This window comes from Talpa occidentalis, unplaced genomic scaffold (genome assembly GCF_014898055.3).
Source record: "Talpa occidentalis isolate TD23 unplaced genomic scaffold, MPIMG_talOcc4v2.1 talOcc4.6, whole genome shotgun sequence".
Lineage (NCBI taxonomy): Eukaryota > Metazoa > Chordata > Mammalia > Eulipotyphla > Talpidae > Talpa > Talpa occidentalis.
In genome coordinates this window covers 107597452-107622597 of record NW_023604972.1, presented here as the reverse complement: position 1 = coordinate 107622597, position 25146 = coordinate 107597452, and the positions used below count along the sequence as shown (strand labels likewise).

Sequence of the window (25146 nt, the reverse complement as noted above, 5' to 3'; positions counted from 1 at the left end):
ATTCAGATTATGGTATTAAAGCAGTAAATTGTGGTTAATAAACATACCTGCAATATATTCAAAAGCTACACAAAAACCAATTATTCTAACTACAAGCATAACTACTATTATTAAGTTTTCTGAGAATTCATTCTTCAATGACTAAAAATTAAAATAAAAATCACAACAGAGAAAAGGAAAAAAGCATCAGTGAACTGAAGGAACAATGGCTTCTGAAGCAGAGTTATTTAGCATGTGTTTATTGAGAGTCTTCGTTGTGTCCTGATCTATAATAATGGGCTCTGGTGGACAGAACAGAAAACAAAATATACTCCATCCATGTTCACTTTCTACTGGCATATTATAGTAATAAAGAAATAAACACATAAAAATGTTACATGGGCCTCCCCGGTGGCGCAGCGGTTGAGCGCTGGGTTGGGAAGCTGCCCGCAGCCTCTGCAGCGCCGGTTCGATCCCCGGCTGCTCCCCGGCCACTGGAGGAGGGTTCCACATGGCGCGCAGACCTCTCCTGCTGCCCGCTGCTCCCCTCAGCAATGTACTTCAGTCCTTCTGCCTGCTCTGCTCCCCGCTCTGGCTCTGGTGAATTCTCTCACCCTCCCGCGCTTCTGACTGTACCCAGTGCTTGTATAAATCAATCAATCAATCAATCTTGTATAAATAAATAAATTAAAAATCTTTAAAAAAATGTTACATGATGACATAGGTGATGAAAAATAAAATGAAATTCAGGAATATGGAGTAACTGAAGGGATATAAATATTTAAATGTGGCTAAAGAAAGTCCTTCTGAAATAGTGACCTCAGAGATGCCACCTGAGCAAAATGTATTTGCAGAGGTGTTTGAGGAAAATAAGTGCAAAGACCCTGGGATGTGTGCACATTTGACAAAGAATAGAAGGAAGTCCAATAGAGAACAGGAAAAGTGGTAGGAAAGTGAGCTCAGAAAGGGAAAAGAGGCAGATGACACAGTATTTTAAACCATTTATAACATTTTAGCTTTCATTCTGAAGACATGAAGCTATAGGAAATAAGGTTTTGAACAAAGCCATAACATGCTCCAAGTTAAATATTAAAAGACTCACGCTGAGTGCATTGTTGCAACTAATTAAGGGAAATGGGTGAAGACTAAATAAAACAAGGAACCCACTTAGAACTGGAAATGCTGATGACTTGATAACAATAGTCACACTGGAAGAGGTAGTTGGATTCTGGAGCTGCAGCTTTTACTGACAGATTGGATGTAGTTCATGAAAGAGATAAAGGAGTCAATAGTGACTTCAACACTTGGAAAAATAGAATAGTCAACCTGTAGACAGTCTCACCAGATGACTTAAGGTCAACTACCATTTGGCTCCAGGAAACACAATGAATCACACTCTCCTCCTGCCCACTCTGTTAGCTCTGCCTTTGAGGTCTCTTCCCAGCCTGTCTCCTGCCTCCAGACGTTTCTAGCTACTCCAAAGTGCAGTTAAGTCCTCTTGGTATTACCTGCATTCAGTTTGAGAATTGAAAGGGAAGGAAAAATAGTTCTCTCTACTTTGCAAATTCCTTTTGAAGTATTTTCTCCTATTAAATAAAAAATGGAACACTTGACCACTGCTCAGATCCTGAAAGGTGTATAAGTGTGTCTAATTCTTCTGTTAAAAACATAGTGGTATCCTATGGAGAGCTGTGTGGAGATTTCTTGACCTACTAAACATAGAGCTTCCATATGATCCAGGAATTCCACTCCTAGATATTTACCCAAAGGACACAGAAACATCAATTCCAAAGAGCACCTGCACCCCTATGTTTATATCAGCACTATTTACAATAACTAAGCTTTGGAAACAGCCCAAATGCCCAAAAATAGATGACTGGATCAAGAAGATATACACAGTGGAATATTACTCAGCATTCAAAAAAGATAAACACATGCAATTTGCAGCAACATGGATGGCGCTGGAAGGGATCATGCTCAGCAAAATAAACCAGAAAGAAAAAGAAAAATACCGGATGGTCTCACTCATAGCAGGAATCTAGAAAACTTAAATAAGGGACCAGGAAAAAGAATAACTATAAGAAAGAAAAAATCAAAATCAACAAATAACTATGAACCAGAGACACTCTATGGGGGGTGGGGGGCGGGGAAAGGAGGGCTTGGGATCAAAATAAGGGGGTTGTAATTGTATGGGGAATATAAAAATAAAATTTAAATAAAATTTAAAAAAACAGTGGTATAAAAAAAAAAAAACCACAGTGGTATCGATCCCCATCATCCTCAACTTTGAGGCTTAACCTAAATTTTAAGGCAATAGGAAAAGTCCCTTTATGCATCATGCCATATATACATATATATGTGTATATATATATGGCACACACATATATATGGCATATATATATATGGCACACACACACATATAGTAGCCAATAAACAATTATGCAATTATGAGTTCATATGAGTGTGACACACTACAATATAAAATGGCAAGATAGAAAACCATTTGCAAAAAAAATAATATATAACAATGTAATAACTATGAAAAATCTCAAATCTCATTAATAGGCATGTAAATTAAAATGAAATAACATCTAACTATCAAACCGAATACAATTAAAAGACCATCCCATAACTGTCATATGCAACATGGGATTGGCATGAATTCTGTTCAATAGTATGAAATTGTAGATTCTAAAAATATATTTTTAAAAACAACTAATGAATAACAATATTCCTAAGGATTTTTATTGCAGCATTATATGTAAAAGCAATCATTTGGAATCAATAGAAAAGTCCAATATTAGAGACTTGGTTAAGTCAATTTTAGAACACACACATAATGGAATACAGTGCATTTATTAAAATAGTGTGTGCATATATATGAAAAGATACTCATAATGCAAGTTAATAAAAATATTGCAAAATAAACAATGTGATCACCTTCTTGGTGTACATAGATTATAGAATTAGTTTAACTATATATAGATATGTACTATCAATAGCACAGTAGCTTTCAGTGTCTTCATTTTCTAAATTTTTCTGTAAGTGCAAGTTTTGTTAATAGGAAAAACATAAATAAAAATTATACAGATGTAAATGTTTGTGGTATAATGCTGAAAAGTGGAGAAAACAAATTACATACAGAATGACTGCAAGTAAGGAGAACAGAAATTTTGAGAAGTAAAAGGCTGTTAAGGAAATACATTGAAATAGCCATAATGGTGATCACTACTAATTTTTCTCTTTTATATTTTGATTTACCACCACTAAGCATATATTATTTTTATCATCAGAGAAGGTATTTCAACACAATTTATTATTTGTATTGTTCTACTTGCCTCCCTAGCTGGATTGGTTTGTAACTTAAACCTGAGGAGGGAGCTTATTTTTGTTGTTTGCTGTTTTACATCCCATACTGCTAATTTGTTTTTAAAAGTAGCTAACTGACTTCCCCCTTCATTGTTGCCTTTTTAGCAAGCCCTCATTCTTATCTTCAACTCAGTCCTTGTTGCTACTTGTTTCTGTCTTCTCTGTTCTACCCTGGAAGGGTTGTTCTGAAATATAATTCATTATTCTGAAATATGGCCATTATGACCATTGTCACTGTTTTGACAGTGAAAGTTTATGCAGGTAGAAGTAGAAAATCTAGACTTTTATAATGCAATGTCTAATATTGACAATCACAAAAAAGTGATATCCAAAAGGATGTTATTTAACAAAGAAGGTGCTCTGACATCACAAGGGGAAAAATAAAAAAACACCACAGGAGGCAGGACTACTATTATCTAGCAGAAGGGAGATACAGCTCTGAGTCACCAAACTAGATTAGACCCTCAAGGAAATCTGTAAATTTATGTCTATAAAAGCTGGCCCAGCTGGTTAATTAGCACACTGTACAGCAGATTATGTTTTATAGTTTGATTTTTATATTTTAAGCTACAACCTAAGTCAAACCAATTATATTGCCAAGACCTGATGACTTCTTTCTCATGAGCTCACCACCAACCACTAAACTTGCATTTATATATAGTCAGGAACATTTTTGTTATACGCCTGATTTGTTAAACCTTCATGTTAAAGCATCAGCAGGCAGGGAAATGCTTCCAGAACTACTAACCCACAAAATGCTATGCTCAGACCCCAACTAGTGCCAGCCAAAGGAAATGATTCATTTATTAAGGTTGTAATTACAAGCTATGAAACAGCTGGTTATGGGTTCTTTCTCCCAGCCCAAGTTACTTTCTAACATCTGTTAGTATGAGTAGAGAAAAGCACTGGACTTACTCTTTTAAGTATCCTCTCCCAGACAGGAAAAATGTTGTACTTCAGAGGGCTTAGGTTATTCAATCAGAACAATATGCAAGAGACCAAATGTTTAGTGGTTCAAGATGACCAATACAAGAACTTTAACAGAAATATATACCGAAGTTCTTGTGACATATTTCAATGAAGAAAAAAAGCCATTAACTCATGTCATCCTAAAATAGATTCTATTGCCCACTAGTTCCAAGCTGATGATGATGCGGTTCTCTAATTGTTTTGGCTCTAATTTCATTTCTATATGGAATATGTTTTAGTGTTATGCTTCATAAAATTCATATCTTCTCTCTCTCTCATTCACACACACACTCTCTCTCTCTCTCTCTCTCACACACACACACACACACACCACAGAGAGATAAACTTTATTTTTTTCTGAACATGTTCTGTATTTTCCCACTTTCTTATTTCTACCTGTGCTGCTTTATTAGCTCAAAATGCCTCTTCGTTTTATTCAGTCACTTTCTCCTATTAGAGTCTTTTTCATCCTACTTATAAACCAAACAAGTTTTTTCATAAACACTTCCTTGTTTGTTTCCAAATGGATGTTATCCTAAGATGAGTAAATACAGTAAAGTTGTCCAGTAAGATTATTAGATCCAACTTCCTGAGCTCAAATCTCTGTTTTGCCACTTTTTACCTACATGGTGTTGAGTAAGGCAATAAACCTCTCCTTGTCAGTTTCCTTATCTATAAACTCAAAATAATAGATAATGCCTTCTTTAAGAATAAAATGAAATAATAAAATGAAATAATATCTATAAATCTTCTAAAATGGTAACTAGTATTCAAAAAAAAAATTCTGTTAGTTTTATGTTGCAGAAGCTATCTCTATCCAAAGCACTATTTTTATTTGAAGGTTGGGATCATATAAGAAAAAATTAATTACATCTTTTCTGATGATTACCTCCAAACAGAATTAATGAAGAGATTCAATATTCCATTCAAGAGTTGACTGTCTCAACTATAAATATTCATCTTCATGTTCCTGAGACAAAATAATTTTGTTCACTCAGGGTGATTTAAAATAGGTATGATCCTTTTTATTGTTAAGTCATTCTGTGTTATTCCTCCATTCAGCAGATAGCTGAGTACCACAAAAGCTTTTTCTCACATTTCCAGGGTGAGACCTTTAAGGCGATACTTGATAATTACAAAGCACCCCATTCTTGACATTAATCACCATCACTGAGTAGTACAATGATAGGCATGAATCAGATTAGATAAAATCATTAGGACAACATGCAATAATTATCAGTGTTACACAAATGGAAGAATCTTACTGATGCTTAAGGAGATAAAGTGATGAGAATGATTCAAAATGAATTTTAGCAATTGCATTCTGATCTGAATAATTTGAGGACAGCAAGCAAGAGCCAGAATTCTGAAACTTCTATTTCCGAGAGTTTCTATGAAAAAGCGTAGTTGAGAGTTTTGTTCTTTGGAGGCCTGAATTATGTGGAATAGTAAATTATCTCATCTTTAGGGATCAATAAAGCACTTCAAGCTTTAGAACTAGGTTCCTCTTTCAAGCCATGAATATAATGAGATGATACAGCAAATTGCCTAAGGAAGAAGATAACACTAAGAAAAGGAAAGTCAAACCAAGTGAATGTCAATACCATTAGCATTTGTTAGGGACAAAAGGAGGCATGTAGCAACTTTGTGGATGCATCCAATAAATAGATTCTCATATATCCTGACCTTCCAGGTAACTTACTGTAGGGAACAAATGAGTTAAAAGTATAAAGGGCAGACATTGGCAGAGTATGTCATTATTTACATACTCTTAGAAAAGATACTTTCTACCAGTTTCTAAAAATATTTGCTAGATCTCTAGATTTCATGCCTGTGCTTGTTTCTGAAAGTTACATGCTTTGTTTTGTCAAGATAGCCAAGAGAAAATAAAAGTTCAAGGGCAATTTTATTGATTAGTTGAAAGTGGGGTGAATATAAAGGCACAGCATTCATAAATTGACCTTCAACATTTTTCCAAAGAAACAAATTTGAAAATGTGCACCCTCTCTAACATGGTAAGGCTTTCCAATACCTAGTAGTAATGTTTTCCTTATGGTACAACAGAGCTATTAACTAACTGAAAAACAGTTATCTTGTTTATGTATTTGATGTTTTAAGATTGTCCTAACTATTGGGGCCACACAAATGAAACTGAAATATTTCATCTGCCTGATTCCTTGAAGTATATGACAGTTCTTCATCTTCAAAACTACCACATGCAACCAGACAGAGTAGCTAGGACGAGAATAATCATCTATAAAAACGGCTTGGGATCTGTTTTTCATTGTTTTGTTTTGGTTTTTTTCCCCACATGCACTACCTAGGGTTTTTCAGGGGCAATACATACTACAGATTTGGGTAAAGCAGGTAGAGACACAAGGATGTAGTCTAATATTACCATATTTTGCAGCTACTAAATCCAATGTGTCCATCTTGAAATTTAAATGTTAACCTCAATACTCTCTCTCCCTCTCTCAATTCCTGTCAATTGTACCCTCTAAATAGGTTATGGATCCATCCCTTCCTTCCCATTCCGCTTGCCACTGCAGCAATCTTAATTTATTTCTGTCTAGATAAAGGAGATGAAAGCTTTGGGAGTATGGTGGTTATGCTGGTAGTTTGTAAATAAGGCCACAAACCATCACTCATAAGCTTGACTTATGTAACATTCAGTGCCTTTGATAAAGGCATTAAATTCTCAGAGCCAATTTTTAGAATTTTTAGATTCAGTGACTCTGCTGAACTGGCTTAATATGTTAACTACTAGAGTCCTGAGGGATTATACTTTGGGACAAATGGACACAGGGTTGTCATAGTAATCCAAGAGCTGGGGAACAAAGGGGAAATGATAATCACATGCTTCTAACATGCTACAATAGTTTTAATATACAAATTTAAGATAAACATAAGCAAAAGTCTTTACTATGGCCAGCCATGCACATGGACATGTGGGAAGTTCCCCCTCATCCACCACAGCATCGCAGGACCTCCTAGCAACTAGTATCTTCACAAGAGGGTACAGCCCAGTTTCATGGAGAGCTCACAAAATGACAACGTTCTCAGTCTGTGGCATTTCAGAATTTCCAGAATTAAAATACAAATATCTGGTTTCTTCTCCAGAAGATAATCAAAATACAGAAACATACTTCAACATCAATAGGTAAGTTCCAGCTATGCCTGTTAACTAATAATAATTGCAATCTCTAATTGAGTTCCTGCTGTCTATTGAGCACTTTACTTGATCCATTCATTAACACCAAACTTACTAGAATACATTCCTGAACGAGCTTATCTAACATGTATTCTCCACAAGCCACATCATAGCCTTCTCACTCTTTGTAACCTGTACTGCACCTCAGCACAACGATTGTGGGTCATTTTAAAACACGCAATCACCAACAAAAAGCACTAAATTGCAAAAAATGTGGCACAACTTGGCCTACAAAAAGCATAGTTGTGTACAGTATACAAAAGCTGAAACAAGAATGCAGAATGTGGTCTTGTTCAGTCCCTACTAGGGACATGCCCATCTGGGACCCAAATTATTTTTGCTGCTCTCACATGTCTGCAAATGACTCCACAATCATTGCAGGAATTAAATATTGATTTTAGGGTTAAAATTAGTTTTAGCAGGACCTCTCTGGTGGCGAAAGGGGTTAAGCACCGCACTATGAAGCAATCCGCAGCCTCTGCAGCAGAGTTCGATCCCCGGCAGGCCAGAGGGCAACCAACATGGTGAAGCAGATTCTCCTGCCTCGCCTGCTGCTCCCCTCAGCAGCGTATTTCAGTCTATCTGCTCTGTTCCCCACTCTGTCTCTGGTGAATCCTCTCACCCCCGCCCCCCCGCACCTCTGGCCTATTCCCCAGCTTGTATTATAAATAAATCTTTTTAAAAAATTAGTTTTAGCAAATTGGCAAATTTACCAATATAGAATCTGTAAATAATGAGAATCTACTGTATAAAATAAATGTACAAAGTGCTTCAATTGAATCTAAAGAAAAATTAATTAAAACAGAATTGAGAAATTACAAATTTTATTATTTCAGTTAACTATCACTTCCACTATACTGAAGCATCACTAATGTGTGTTAAGTGTTAATCAGTGCTTAAATCAGAGGAAACTTATGAATGCTTAAATTAATCAAAGCTTAAATTAAATGTTATCAATCATTCTAGTCTATAAAACTACTCTATATAGATGAAATACTTGATTTATCATTTGCTTGTTTCAGTAGAAAACCTGAGGTCCCATTCACCTCCTAGCCCACTGGCCTTACCTCTGGGGTAGATCTTCACTCTTCACTGCTCTCTGATTCTACTCTACGCCCGGCACGTGGAAGGACTACACTTCTCAGAGGTCCTCTGCACGACCATCTGAGTTTCTTTGGCTCATAGATAGTTATTTTTACTCACAATCTTTCCAAGTGAAAGAATTTGACAGTGCTTAACCAGACTGATAGAGGAAAACAATAGAAAACTTGGAAAGGAGGCACAAGACCAGAAACCTGGCTCATGCAATGTCAGGAGCTGGAGGTGAGGGTTGAAGTGATTAATATAGTTATTAACTAGCTTATAAAAATGAAAAATTGTCAGACGCCAACCTCTAGATCACAAGGCTGTAGACCCAAGCAGGTGTCAGACTGCTGTAGAGAGTGGCACAGGGCACATACAGGAGGTGAGGAGATGGAGATTGAGGGCCATTGTAGAATCTGGTCCTTTTCAAATTCTACAGTTATTCAAAAATCAAGAAAAATGAGCCACTCCACAAAGCAGTGAGCCCTGCCTAAAGAGAAGACTATATCAGGGCAATTTCTGCACTGGCATGGGCAGCCCTTCCGCCCACCTGTGACTATGCAAGTGCTTCTTTTCACCAACCTTTTCCTCACATAAAGCAGGAGCCGCGGCTTCTCTGCCTGCATGTGCCGATGCAGGGCCTCCTTGCCGCCAACTCCCTCCTTCCGCAGGGCAACAGCCTTCCTGCCACCTGTGACCTATGCCCATGTCAATGCTTCACTTCACTGACCTCACCCTCCTCTTCCCACTTCACTGACGTCCCTGACTCTCCTCCCTTCTCCTCCTTGCCCTCCTGTGACCATGCAGGCCTCTCTTTTAGCAAACCTGTCCCTTTCAGGGCAGCTCTTTCTGCCCATTTGTGTCTATGCAAGTGTCCTTTTTCCTTCGCTCCTTTTTCATAATAAACCTGCCCTTTTGGATAACTACCATCTCTAGCTCCTGGAGACACTCGCCTGGGAAATTCACCACATGCTGCTGAAAGGAGAGCTTTGGTGAAACTTTTCCCGGAGCTAACCCAAGGACCCCACTCTCAGAACCCAAGACATCTCCAAAAACTACTTCAAGACTACAACTCCTTTTAGCACTGTGACCCACATCTTTCCCAACAGCAAAGTCTCCATCAGTTTGAGTCACAGAAAATGTGAAACAGTGATATAGGGGGGCTATAATATCTAAGAACAGTACCAGGTAGAGGAGAGGTCACTATCTATGGGTTCTCACCCATGAGCACAATTGCAAGATCACTCAGGCTCAGGGAACAACAGTGAGGTTCACGTAACAAGCTGGGGAAACAACAAATTTCTAAGGCCACAGGTGGCCAGGTAACTCACCCCATAGTGTGCAGTTTCCGAAGTTCCAAACAAAAGGCCGTTCATCCAAGATGGCGCCTTCCCAGCAACAAGGTCTTGAAGCTTGCCAGCAAGCAGTGGGCTAAGATCCAACTCGCCGCAGCTGGAGGTATTCACAGGTGAGGCTGGTAGCTATCCCACAGCAGCCCATGGCAACAGTCTGAAGGTCAGACAGACAGCACTGGACACTAGGCCAGACAGCAATGGAGGCAGCAGCACAGGGAAGGGGTGCTGGATGATTAACAGCTCTCAGAGGTGACCTGGAGCACCAGTCACCCAACAGCAGTGCTGGGCATCACTGGCCACCAGAGTTGGTATCAAAACACCAGCATTACAGCTCTTTGGGAGTTGTTGGCCCATGTCAACAACAAATAGCTTTTTGAAACACCATGCCTGGGACTTTTACCGCTTTTTTCAGGCAATGTTAAAGGCAGGGCCCGAGGGCAGTTGTGCCCTGGGGTCTGCAAAGCTCTTTGGCTTCTCTGCAAAGCTTTTCGGCTTCTTTTCTTCAGAGCTTGGCTGGTAGATGCTTCTTTCTTTGGAGGCTAGGAACAGAGCCTGAGTCTTAGTATGAATCTAAGAAAAAGTCTAAGAGCATGTAGAGAGACTAAGAGTCTACAAGTACCAGACCACCTTCTGCCCTGCTTTATTTATATCCTCCTTCAGGATTTCCCCTAGCCCCACCCCCTACAATTCTGATTAGACTGTTTTCAATCCTATGGCTGTTTGGACCATTTACAAATCAGTTCATAGTTCACACGTGAGTGCTCCATTCTACAATCCAGGCACCAAATCCAAGGGCCTCTATTGCCTGCAGCTGGAGGGAACCACAATGTTGGAGCTGGCCTAGTGGGGCCTCATACTCCTCTCTTAAGCCTTGAATAGGGGCTGCTTGCTCTGGGGTAGCCTGGTAGGGGAACCACTGCTGCCTGCCATCTCTGCTGGCCTCTGCCTGCAGCCTAAGCCCCAGAGGTGCCACTGATCTACTGAAATACACTGCTGAGAGGAGCAGCGGGTTAAACAGGAGAGGTCTGCTGCACCATATGGATTATCTCCCTGGTAGGGGATCAAACTCATACTGCAGTGGCTGCCTAGAGCTTCACAGCCATGAGATTTTAACAACCCTGTGCTACCAGGGAGGCCCACTTGCATAGTCACAGGTGGGCGGAAGGGCTGCCCATGCCAGTGCAGAAATTGCCCTGATATAGTCTTCTCTTTAGGCAGGGCTCACTGCTTTGTGGAGTGGCTCATTTTTCTTGATTTTTGAATAACTGTAGAATTTGAAAAGGACCAGATTCTACAATGGCCCTCAATCTCCATCTCCTCACCTCCTGTATGTGCCCTGTGCCACTCTCTACAGCAGTCTGACACCTGCTTGGGTCTACAGCCTTGTGATCTAGAGGTTGGTGTTTTTACTACAATGTAACCTAGTTCATCACAATTGATACAAACACTTAAAACAGGATTTCTTTGGTTCTTTTGGAAACAGTGACAATATTCATTGAATAATAATTTTGATGAAGTTGTGCTTGTCCATCTTAAAAAATGGGTCATGTCGGGCCTCCCCGGTGGCGCAGCAGTTGAGCGCTGGGTTGTGAAGCTGCCTGCAGACTCTGCAGCGCCGGTTCGATCCCCGGCTGCTCCCCGGCCACCTAGGGAGGGTCCCACATGGCGCGCAGACCTCTCTTGCTGCCCGCTGCTTCCCTCAGCAGTGTACTTTGGTCCTCCTGCCTGCTCTGCTCCCCGCTCTGGCTCTGGTGAATTCAAATTCTCTCACCCTCCCGCGCTTCTGACTATACCCAGTGCTTATATAAATAAATAAACAAACAAATTAATAAATAAAAATCTTTAAAAAAAAATGGGTCATGTGCTTTCTTAATAAAATTAACATTTGAAATTTATTAAATATTTTTGTCCTGCACTTTGTTCTAAAAACTTGACATATATTACTTCACCTAACATTAACAATAACAGTGAATATTTTAATTTTATGCATGAGGGAACTGAGAAATATTAACTCAGTTACCCCAATGCATAAGTGGTACTTTTAGGATTAGAACATACATCTGTCTAAAATCAAATTCTAGCCTTAAATACCATGAAGCTTGCAGAGTGTCTTTTTAATACAGAATAGATAGTTAATCTCCATAAACAGAGAGACTTGATTCCAAAAATAAATAAGCACAGATTGCCAGCTGCACTTGAAGTTATATCATCTAGAGGCGTGGATCTTCAGAAAGTATGGGCATCAGTAGAATATGTGGGAGGAAAATTTAACATTTCTATTAAAGAACATTTCTATGTCATGTATGTTCTGTTTAGATGAATTTGATTATTTTTATTGAGGCAATGTTGTAAATGATTAAGAGGTATAGGATCTCACTCATCATGTATATGTTACCACATCACACCACCAAGGCACCCATAGTCCTTCACCATAGTGCATTATGCCCCAAATTTTCCCAACTTGTTTTATAAAGTTTTTAAGCCCTAATGCCCTAAAGTGGCCAGCCCTTGTATGTAATTAACTCCTCTTCTATTGTAACAGGGTGGTCCCCAGGAAAGGGGGGAAGTTTCAGGTTTCCCGCCCCACTTAAAGGAGGGTGGAGATGAGCAGGTAGAAGAAACTGCAGAAGGGACTGAGGAAGGAAGGAAGCAGGATGGAGAGCCAGAAAGAGACCTGGAAGAGGCACATGGAGCTGAGAGATACATGAAGAAACTGCGCTTGCCTTTTGGTAGTTGTAGGGTAAGGTAAAAGGTATCAGGCTTTTCTGCGCTCCCACCATCAGGATAGATGAGGGAACCCTGTGATCCTGAATGCATGCCTGATGGAGGGCACCTGAAGTGGGTACACCTGCGCTAAGACTGTGCTTTTTAAGGGCGGCATCACGGGGACGCCAGCAGAAGCCAAGAGAGAAGCGAGAAGCAGAAGCTGAGAGAAGGCCGGAGAACCCAGATAGAGTGAAGACTTGCTGGGGGCTGGGAGGCCTCCTGGCCCCCCAGCACCCCAGCCTGCCGTGTACCGGCTAAATCTAAATAAAAAGACCTGCAAAAAGCCACTAAGGACTCTGACTCCTTTACCCGGTCTGCTGGATCAGGAAAACTGCACTGTGTCATTCCTGCCCCTACAGTCATGGACTGGGAGACACAGATGTGGGTGAGACCCGTGGGAGGAAACAATGGTGGTTTTTATATTGGTTCCGATTTTGCTCTTTTCCTCCCAAACTTGTCTGGTTGTTTCTGACCCTTTTCTGTGGGTCCCCACTGGAAGGTGCTTTAGACTTGTGGCAGGCTTTGGGGCCTTGCTCTGGGCAAATCCTGCTTTCATGGACTTTTACCCACAAGGGGATGGGTGACTTTGGGTGCTTGATTTAGAAACTATATTCTCTGCCTTTCCTGTGTTTACTAATTCTAGTAAAGTTCCTTTTCATTAAAGTCTCATATGTTTTGTGTTGATGTGGCAGATGGCAGAACCTCTTTAGAGCAGGCAGGTTTGCTGGGTCTGGGGTGCCCCTCTCCCTGCCCTGTAACACTATGCATATAAAATTGCCCTATATTTGTAACATGTTTGCAAGAATTGAGAAAAGAATCACTGAAATAACTTACTGTGGTTTAAATGAGGAACCCTAATTGGAAAAGACTGCTAGGGGTCTCATTTTAACTGAACTCCATTCACCTATTTTATAATCCTAGAAATACTTCGTTTTGCTTCCAGATATGATTAACTGAATATAGACAAGAGGTATTGAGTTCCTAACCTGTTATGCATTTGTAGGGTAATGAAAAATGCTAGGCTTTTCTGACCTCCCGCCATCAGGATAGATGATGGATCCTTGCGGTCCTGAATGCATGCCTGATGGCGGGCACCTGGAGTAGGGTGTGGGCATGGGTGGATGGGATTCACCTGGGCTAAGACTGGGCTTTTAAGGGCGGCGTCACAGGGATGCCAGCAGAAGCCAAGAAGCAGCAGAACGAACGGAAGAGCAGAGAAGCAGAGAGAACGCCAGAGGGCCCAGATAGAGTGAGGAGTTGCTGGGGGCTGGGAGGACTGCCGGCCTCCCAGCCCCCCAGCACCCCTGACTGCCATATGCCTGGTGAACTCCAATAAAAGCCTAAAAACACACCAAGGTCTACAGGACTCTCTCCTCCTTTACCCAGTCTGCTGGATCAGAAAATCCGCACTATGTCCTGTCTTGCCTTTACAGCATTGATGTTACAGATACATAAATGTAGGTATACTATACATTTTATATATGCATATTAACACATACATACATTTATTATATGTGTTTGTGTATTTCTTTGCACACACTCCCCTATATATTTGTACACATGCATGCTAGACATATATTATTATTTCATTTAATGCTAAAATCAATCCTACAGAGATCTGTGACACCTAATTTCCACATAAGGAAACATTAACTTAAATAATACTCCTCTCAACACTCTTCAAACTCTCCTGACCCTGAGTTTATAAACAAATTCAAGCTCTCTTACATTAATCCTCCTCCTGAAACTCTGAAAGTTTAAATTTCTCAGGCTCCCACCACCAAGCTTTTGAAAATTTTAATCCACATTGATCACCTTCAGTTAGGAAGTGGCAAAGTCAGCAATCAACCCCAGAACAAACTAATCTCAAAGCCTACAGTCTAAGACTTCTACCACCTGCAAACTCACATCTTTCTGGCGCAGATGAATCAGATGTGGGGCTTTAGCAAATGAAAAAGACCATCACCAAAATGAAGAAACACCCCACAGAGTGAGAGAAAATATTCACACATCATGCATCTGACAAGGAAACAAATATTCAAGACCTACAAAGAACTCATGCAAGTCAAAAAATAATAATAATGATAACCCAACCAAGAAATGAGCAGAACAGCTAAAAAGGCACTTCTCCAAAGACACACAGATGGTCAAAAGGCACATGAAAAACATGTTCATCATCACTTATTATCAGGTAAATGCAAATCAAAACCACAATGACATACCATCTCTCACCTGTGAGAATGGCCCCTGTCAAAAAGATCAGAAAAAACAAGTGCTAGGCCTCCCCTGGTGGCGCAGCGGTTGAGCGCTGGGCTGGAAGCTGCCTGCAGCCTCTGCAGCACCGGTTCGATCCCCCGTCGGCCGGCGAGGTTCCCACATGGCACGCAGACCTCTCCTGCCGCCCGCTGCTCCCCTCAGCAGTATACGTCAGTCCTTCTGCCTGTTCTGTTCCCCGCTCTGGCTCTGGTGAATTCTCTCACCCTCCTGCGCTTCTGACTGTACCCAGTGCATGTATAAATAAATAGCCTTTAAAAAATTAATTTAAAAAAAAAAAAGAAACAAGAAGTGCTGGTAAGGCAGTAGAGAGAAAGGAACAACTTACACTGTTGGTGGAAATGTAGACTGCCCCTATGGAAACTAGTGTGAAGGTTCCTCAAAAGACCCAGCAATTCCACTCCTAGATATCTACCGAAAGAATAAAAAAATACTAGTTCAAAAGGAAACTTACACACCTATGTTAATTGTAGCACTACTAACAATAGCCAAGATATGGAAACAACCTTGTCCAAAACAGATGAGTGGATCAAGAAGATATGGTATATAATCAAAATGGAATATTACTCAGAAATCCAAAAAGATAAATCCATACCATTTACAGCAACATGTGTGGAGCTGGAAGGGATTGTGCTAAGTGAAATAAGCTGGAAGGAGAAAGATAAATACTGATGGTGTCACTTACATGTGAAATACAGAGAAAATAAACAAAGGATTAAATAAAGACAAAATAAAAAGCCAAATCCTTAAAAATTGACCATATATCTGAAGTATCCAAGAGGATAGGGGAGAAAAAGAGAGAGGGGTAGAGATGAGAACAGGGAGGAGATGGCATAATGGACTATGGTGGAGGATTATGGATGCCTTAGGTGTAGGAAAGCTATAAAGACCACACCTAAAGGAAGAAACCCTATAGTGTCAAAATATTAACAAAGCTATAAAACAATGGTATTTAAATAATTAATATAAAAAAAGACAGGTGGGCTCTCTACATGAGTTTGCTGCACAAATTTGTAATGTGACTGATCCCAGAATCGCCCCTCATTCCCCAGAGTGCTATTAGAAAACCATTCAACTTCCCTTTCTCGTCATCACTTCTACTCATTTCTCACTTTTCACAAAAGTAAATCCCATACTCATGCATCAGACAGATGTGTCAGTTCATAGCATTCTTACCACCAACTTTCTTTTTTGAAGGAAAGCAAGGAGAGAAAAACAAACAAAAAAACGCTTTTCAATAGTTTTTAATCCAATCAATGACTGCTTACCTTGAGCTAGGTTCTACTTTAGTTTTAAACAAAACCATCATCCAACAACAAATAAGTAAAATTATCATTTACATATAGATCTTATAAAGGACAGAGGGCATAGTAAAATCTCTGGGGCCCTAGTTAGAAATCTCTGACCCACATGCTGATTCTCCCAGTATGAACTCAGTAATATATCAAATAAAGAAATTTTGGAGACAGTATATTCAGCTATAGATCTAACAAGAGAAATAGTCTTAGTCAAAATTATTTGCTATTTATTCCTATTCAACTGTTTTCATCAACTACCCTACAAAGTATGGTCCTATATATTGAAGTCATAAGAAAGGTCTCTGGAAGGAATATTCATCACACATTTTAGAACATATTTTCTTCTTTCTTGGAGAAAAGTAGAAATTACGTATTATGACTACTAACTATTATTCTTTCTCAAAAATGACAAAGTTTTCATGGTTTTAACAAAAGAAACATTAAAGCATTAAATATTATTACAAAAAATCTCTTCAAAACCTATGCCAGCTTTTTTTTTTTTTTAAATACTAAAACAGAGAGGGCCTCCCTGGTGGCACAGTGGGTTGAACGCAGCACTGTGAAGATGTTTGCAGCCTCTGCAGTGCGGGTTCGATTCCCGACCAGCCAGGGAGATTCCCACATGGCATGGCAGACCTCTCCAGTCACACCCGCTGCTCTCCTCAGCAGAGCTTTCTGTCTGTCTGCTTGTTCTGCTCCCTGCTCTGTCTCTGGTGAATCCTCTCACCGTCTTGTGCATCTGGCCTGTACCCCAGCTATTGTACAAAAAAATTTTTTTTTAAATATTAAAAAAAAAATAAACTAAAACAGAGAAAGACCAATTATAATTGGAGGCTACCACAGTGGGCAAGAGGCACAGCTGATGTAAAGCTCTCTTTAAAATTGCAACCCCAAAGTTATATAGATAAGTAAATTACTGACAAATTAATTTTTTAATTAAAAAGATTTTTTTTGGAAAGGATAAACTGAGGAAACAATAGGACTCTAAAGGAGAGTCTGAATGACTATAGACAATGGAATTGGAGGCTAACTGGGGGTCATAAGTGCCACTCACAATCCATAATAAGCAGATGAGAAATTTTCAGCAATGTGGAATGGAAATATCATTTCACCAAAGAATGCACTAAGCAAATTTAAGAATTGTTTTTAAATATATGTTATGATCAATGGAAACTCAGTGTCAGAAAGTCAAAGTAGACCTTCCCTCCCTCCCTAATCCTTGACCCCTTCTCCCAACACCCAGTAGTACTCTGAAGAGTCAGAAACCACAATTGCAAAGGCTGATGAAGATAAAGATAGGGTGACCTGTTTTAGAACTAAAATTCACATGTCCTGGGAATCCCATCAGATTCCATTTCTGATAGATTGGGGTGGTTGGTCAATTTAGTGCCTGAATCAAGAGTGAAGAAACCAACCATGTTCCTGTTTCTTGCTGAAAGTTTTTTCCTTTAGTTTGTATAGCTTGGAGAGAAGAAGCTTTAATTTTGAATAATAATAATATTAGATTGTTTTATCATATATATTTTTATCATATGCATATATATGTGTATATATATATATTTATATATAACTGAACAGTCTAGTCTTCCAAAAAGCAACCAGTAATATCATATTATTCAGCCAAGTTGTTAACTCAGGGAAACAAGGAGAAAAGAGCTTATGAAGTATGGTCATAAGGACAACTTAATGGAGAAATAAAATTTCTGAGAGAACATTCTAGGATTTATGTGTCTTCAGCCTACCAATTGTATAAGGTATTATTCTTTACATTACAAATTTAATGCACATGGAGTTGATAATTTATATATCTTGTGAGATAATTAAATATTTTTTCCAATAGGAATATCCGTTTATTGAATAGTTTATTCATTCGCCACTAACTGAAATTTCATTTCTGTCATTTAATAAGTTTCCATGCAAAGCACAGCTTAATGATCTGTATATTGTATGGCACCAATATCATCCTAACATAATCACGATAGCTTTATTGTAATTATTGGTTTTTTCTAAGAGCTTAGGAGCCCTATTGTTCTTCATAGTTATTTGACTGTTTTTACTGTTTTATACTCATCAAAAAATGTTTAGAATCAACTTGTTATGCACAAAAATACTTTCTGAAAAACACCTTTTGAAATTTTTATTGCATTCTCTATAAAAACTAAGAGGTTGACTCAGGGGATAACTGACGTCTTTTTGACAGTAAGTGGCATATCTCAACATATTTCAGAGAGCTTTTATTACATCCTCTAAAAAGTACCAGATTTGCTCCCAAAAGGAAACCACTACGATACTGACTTCAATATAATAATCTGTTTATTAAATTTTACACAATATTTATTCATCATACTATACACATTCATTTTTATCTAGCTTCTTTCACTCAACATTACATTTGTGAGCTTTTAACCATGTTATTGTGGATAGGAATCGTTTATTCATTCTAATTGCATGAATACTTGCATCGACACCAATGAGGTACAACTTTACCCAATGGGAGGTTGAAGCTAGTGGAAAAAAAATCATCTCTTCTATCTTTGGATAGACTGTTCTGAGAAATATTCATTCATATGCCCTCCCAGACTATAGTCCTGCTAAATCAAGCAATACGCTGATGTGCACACCAAGAGGTGGCTAGCTGCCATCTCTCCTTCTCTACCCTTCTCCCACATCTGCTTCACTGAGATAGTACTCCCCAATAAAATAATCATATAAACATTTGCTCCCAGGTTCTGTACTTTGGGGGGAAGTCGGACAGACATTTAAGCACTCCACAAATCAGATTTTCATATCAAAAAGACTGTTGAACTAAATGCACTCTATTACCTTTCCCTCCCAGAGTTCAATAATTCTTTCTTTTGAAAAAAAAGAAGCAACCTTTAATTTTGCCCCTGGCTGAGATATGGCCAGCAGGTACTGAAAACCACAGGAAGAAAAAAGAGTGGAAAAGGAAGAGTCACCTTTATGGTCTGAGAAGAATAAGTGTATGATGTAGTACAAATTGGAAAATGTTTATGAACCAAATAATTTCTTCAGTTACCTAAAATTCTCAAACATAATACTTCTGATGTTAATGGTTTTTATACAGGAACAACAGGAATGAAACAAAAGATTGTTTTGATATATACAACAATAAAAGATTATTTTGATATATAACTACCAGTTATTCCAATAGAACTTTCCTTCACTAGACTTTTTTTTTAGCATTTGCATTTTAAGACTTCCCCATCCATGTTCCCTGTCTTCCTTACCTTTTAAACCTCTCTGGCAAGCAGTAGGTGGGAAAATACACTATACTGCTATACCAAACATATTATACTATTATAAATATTCTTTCACAAAGAGATATGACTTTCTTTGCCACCTTCAAGTTGAAACGAAAATTGCACGAGTATTTTCATAAGCATTGTCTACCTTCTTAGTGTGGTTTTTGGGAAAGACAGCATAACCTCTTGGGGAAACTCATCATGACTTCTTCCCAAATCCTCATCCACATATACTGAGCTAGCATCGTTAGGGTTGGGCATTGAAAATACACATTTAACAACAACATCAAGTGCATTACTTTAATGGGATTCAGGACACATTATTCCAAAATATGGCACGTTGGAACACTAGACATTTGTAGCTAAAAAGAACACTTTTACATTTGAGAATGTAAAAGTTGCATAAAGGACTCTTAGACCTTTTTTGAAGTTATCATATGACCCTCATGTGAGAGGTCTGCTCCTTAAATAGAGAAGAAAGGAACATCCTTCACTCCAAGACAAAGAGACACAAAGAAGACATTGCATGAGCAGACTGGCTAAGTTTCCTTCAGTTGCCTGCACTTACCTCTTATTCTTTGCCTTATCATATGAAATCATGGAGCCTGCCATAAAAACACTAAGATTAACCACTTCTTCAGGTCTTCATTTACTTAAATTGTCAATTTAATTTCATACCCAGTAAAGGACCCTAATGGAATCAAGGAACAGTTTTGACCTCCCCTTCACTCCTCAATTTAAGTTTGAGAGACACTCATTTATTGAAACCTTTTCTTCCAGCACACAGACTTTAATAATCTTCAAACAGCCACAGTCAGAAACTTGGTTCCCCTTATCAAAGGACCATCTCCAAGACCGTATTTTGGGTATGGTATGAAGAGGTACTTGTTAGACTGGCAACAATTACAGTGGATCCCCAAAAGGCTTGGAACCTTCCATCAAAAGAAACTAAGCACAGAGTTTTTTTGGATTCGCTTCAGAGGATTTTTTTCTAAACCAAAAAGCAAACCAGAATGTATTTACTCTGAAATAGATGCACTATCCTGGAAGAATTAATATTTTCAGAGGAAACAGGTCTTCTGTTAGTCATATTAATTTATTAACTGTTTCCTTAAGATTTTTCTTTCAAAACAAACTTTTACTGTCCAGTCACATGTTTTCTATATAAACTCTAATTAAATCACAAAGACTTCTAATCATATAAAGAGAAAGTAGCACACACACACACAAATATAAAATGGGCAGAAGAAAATTTCAAAGGTCATTTTTTTCCCTGATTAAAATTCATAATAAAATTACAACAGCTATGTTTTTCATCAAGGAAGTATTTAAGAAGCTAATTTTTATATAAATATATTCCATGCTAGTTCAATAAATTAGAAGAGGAGCATAATCTTGTTAAGATGCAATTCAGAAAGAATAGTGGGTGGATATCTATTAACATGTGAAAGCAATGAGTGAATACACTGAATAAATAAAGCCTGTAAATTAGTCACAGCTAACAATCAGAACTTAGATGATTTTTTTCCCATAAATTAGGTGAGATCTTAATTTTTTTTTTCCGTACCAGCAAATTTCCTTTTGCACATAACAATAGCAATTGAGTTCCACAGCAGCACTGGAGTGAGGGCCAAGATCACACACCTGTCAGGAACTTGTGACAAGGCCCTGTCCTTATGCCAGAACTTGATATTCTAATAAGCTTGTTAGTTAGTGACTCCTTCAGAAACACCAAACAAAGGATTACAGGTTCCTGTGAAGGATTTACCAATATGATGGTAGATTTTTTTCCCTCTGATTTTTTTTATTTTACTATTTTTTCCCTTATGTACTCAACTCAGTTTTTATGAGTAATAAAAAACTTTATTTCTTCCATGCACTTTTAAAAATTCCTGTAAACTACAAGTTGCCAACCTTTCAGTTTTAGTTTGGATTTGCCATCAGCATTAAGGACATAGGGAACAAGTGACTCTCATTTCTCAGCTGGAAGGTTTGTCTTGAGCAACATGGCCTAACAAAATACTTACATAATTTCATCTTTCACATGTAACATCAAGACCTTATTAAGGTTTTTTGTTTGTTTTTTAAAGATTAATTTTTATTTATTTATGGATATAAGAGCTGGGGTCTAGGCCAGAGGTGCTGTGAGGGGGGAAGTGAGAGGATTCACCAGAGACAGAGTGGGGAGCAGAACAAGTGGATCTATTGAAATACACTGCTGACCTCCCTGGTGGCGCAGGTGGTTGAGCACAGCATTGTGAAGCTGCCCACAGCCTTTGATCCCCACCGGCTGCAGAGATACCTACATGGTGGGGCAGACCTCTCCTATCTCGCCCACTGCTCCCCTCAGCAGTGTATTTCAGTCAGTCTGCCTGTTCTGCTTCCTGCTCTGTCCCTGGTGAATCCTCGCACCCTCCAGCACATCTGGCCTGTACCCCAGTTCTTGTATAAATAAACGAATCTTTAAAAAAAAAGAGAGAGAGAGCGAGATTAAAAAAATACACTATTGAGGGGAGCAGCAAGGGGGGTGTGTAAGACAGGAGAGGTCTGCTGCCCCATGTGGGTTAGCTCCCTGGCCGGGGATTGAATCAGGCCATAGTGACTGGTGATAGCTTGATAGCACTGAGAAAACCCCTAAGCCAACAGGGAGGCCCCCAAGGTCTTATTAAGTTTAGCCTATATGGAAAATTACAAATGAGGAGAGAAGAACTCATTGCAAAAGGAAATTTCTTTAGAGATTTGCTGGGTTTCACACTTCCCATGCTCAATTGTTAAGTGATTACTTATCACCTTAAAGTAGAAAACATTTATCTTGTTCTTATCTCAATATTCCAATATTTATTTTCATTTAACAACACTAAAGAAGAAAACTATTGTATAGTATATTTTTTTCTAAAAAGCAGCTTTATATAAAATTTTCTGAGTGCTTGTTTGTAAGATGTGTATGAAAGGAAAAAAATTAAAAGGGGAGAAAGTTCCTCACTTTGGAAAGATAAGCTAAGCATATTAATTGCTGATAGGAATTTTTAGTAAGTGATCTTGACACCATGAGCAAAAACTGGCCAGGCAAACTGAATAGGAAGATAATTAAAGATTTTTCACCAAAGGGAATTTGAAAATCAAAGAGATTTTGTTTCATAAATGCTATTACCATGAGACCATAACAGTTGAGGGTTTCTTTCAGATGAACCTGCCAATAAAGGCAGATTTTTCCTCTGTTTTGTTTACTTTATCAACTTTAAAATGACTTATCATATGGAAGCAAATGAAAATTGGATAGCCACATGCAAAAGAATGAAATGAAACCACTATCTCATACCGTACACAAAAAATCATCTCCAAGTGGATAAAAGATTTAGATGTAAGACCCGAAACCATAAAATATATAGAAAAAAATAGGTAAAACACATCATTAAATAATCTTCAGATATATCTTTGTGGATTCTTCCCCAGTAACAAAGAAAACAAGAGAATACAAACAATTGGGACTACATCAAATAAAAAGCTTTCACACAGTGAAGAGACTGTAATTAAAATGAAGAATCACTCTACTGAATGGGAGAAAATATTTGCACAAAAACATACATTTAACAAGGGATTGCTATCCAAGCCAAGATCTACAAAGAACCCAAACAATTCAACAAAGAGAAAACAAATAACCCAATCAAAAATGGGCAGAAACTAAATAGGCTCTTCTCCAAAGAAGACATCAAGATGGCCAACAGGCACATGAAAAAATGTTCACCTTCAATTATCATCAGGGAAATACCAATCAAAACCACAATGAGATACCACCCCTCACACCTGTGAGAATGGCCCATATCAAAAGGACAAGAAACAAGTTCTGGCAAGGATGTGGAGGAAAAGGAACATACTTACACTGTTGGTGGGGATGTAAAGTGGTCCAGGCCCATTGGAAATAGTATGGAGGCTTCTTAAAAGACTAAAAAAGGATCTGCCATATAACCAAGCAATTCCACTACTAGGTATCTACTCAAAAAATACAAAAACACTAATTCAAAAGGAAACCTGCAAACCTATGTTTATTGTAGCATTATTGACACTAGCCAAGATATGGAATGCCCCAAACAGATAAATGAGTCAAAAAGTTATGGAATATTACACAAGTTATGAATATTACACAATGGAATATTACTCAGCAATCAAAAAAAGATCAACTCACATCATTTTCAGCCACATGGATGGAGCTGGAAGGAATTGTGCTAAGTGAAATGAGCCAGAAGGAGAAAGATAAATACTGAAATATAGAGAAACCAAACAAATGATTAAACAAAGACAAAATATAAAACCAATCCTTGAAAGCTGACCATAGCACTAAGGCATCCAGAAGGGGAGGCAAAGAGGGGTCAAAATAGGAGGGGAGGGGGAGAGAGGACAATGGACTATTATGGAGGACCATGGATGCTTCAGAGCACTAAAATGACTACAAATGATGGCAGAGATCCTATACTTACAAAACACTAATAAGGATGCAAACCAAGGTACTTCAATTTAAAAATTAATAATAATGAATAACACAGCTAACATCTGTAGTAGTTAAAACCTCATGATAATATCTAAAGTGACTATAAATTCCATAAAGTTTTATGTATGTTCTTTTGGGGGCCTACAGAGAGGAATAGTTGTTTCAAAGTAAACAGCACTAGAAGTAAATAAGATTTCTACAGTGATATATCTTATCAAATGTCTGAGTTTTACACATAAAGCTAAAAGGAATCCATCTATATGTAGTAGTGTTATTCTTCTAAATATTGCTAATTTGATTTTTCTTGGTTGGTTATTTCTTATTGGAAAAACATTTCATTTATATATAAGCTGAAATGTAAAAAAAAGATTTTTATGACAAAGCACAGCTTCCTGTATGTTTTTATTTTGATATTCTCATTTGATACTATTATTAGAAGGGACAATTCTGGAGAGTTCAAGGGAACCTCTGCAGTTTGTTCTTAAAATCATTTATTCACCCAGGAAAAAAAAAATGACTCAGCACATACTCTGTTAGGACGGTGCTGGACATTGACAATGTGAGCCATATGAATGAGAAAGACACAATCCAGACTTCAAGGAGCTTACAGTTACTGGGGAAGGTAGGAATCAATTAAACAAACTCTTATTTGGACAATTCTCCCAGCAGGCATGACACTGCTCATGCCTGCCATCACAATCAGCACTGAAATCACAACTGAGATGTCCTTCTGGAGCTACAAAACTATCAAGAACCCTCAAGAGTAGAAGAGATGAAGTGTAAAAACCTACCTTTTGGTATATATGGTGCCTTCTTCATCACACATGAGATTCTTAAATTCTGAAAACCCTTACTTTAAATCCCAAGAAAAGTATAGGAACACAAATTTCCACCTCATCTGAGAAATATGAGGGGGATTGTTAAGTCTGTTCCCAAGTTATATTTAGTGTCATTTTTTTTCTTCCAGAAAAGGAGGTCAGTAGGCTCATGTGACAGCAGTGAAGTGCTTTAGGCCTTAGTAAATGTGAAATTGAAGAAAAGTGAGAAAAAGAACTGCAATCGTTTCTTCCCACTCCATCTTGCTACCTACAGA

The 25146-nt window shown here is 38.4% G+C and overlaps 1 protein-coding gene across 3 annotated transcripts in view; it reads right to left on the bottom strand.

The window, feature by feature from the left end:
* LOC119261001 (uncharacterized) overlaps positions 1 to 25146 on the bottom strand; it is a 373660-nt gene that overhangs the window by 176047 nt on the left and 172467 nt on the right. The window contains exons 4-6 of one of the 3 annotated variants that reach the window (XR_008549292.1): positions 24845 to 25139; positions 9943 to 10505; positions 8901 to 9044 (exon numbers count right to left, since the gene is read on the bottom strand). The gene's annotated coding sequence lies outside the window, so the exon portion shown is untranslated. Of the gene's footprint in view, positions 1 to 8900; positions 9045 to 9942; positions 10506 to 24844; positions 25140 to 25146 lie in introns of those variants that run through there. The other 2 variants (XR_008549291.1, XM_054688233.1) reach the window with 2 other exon arrangements.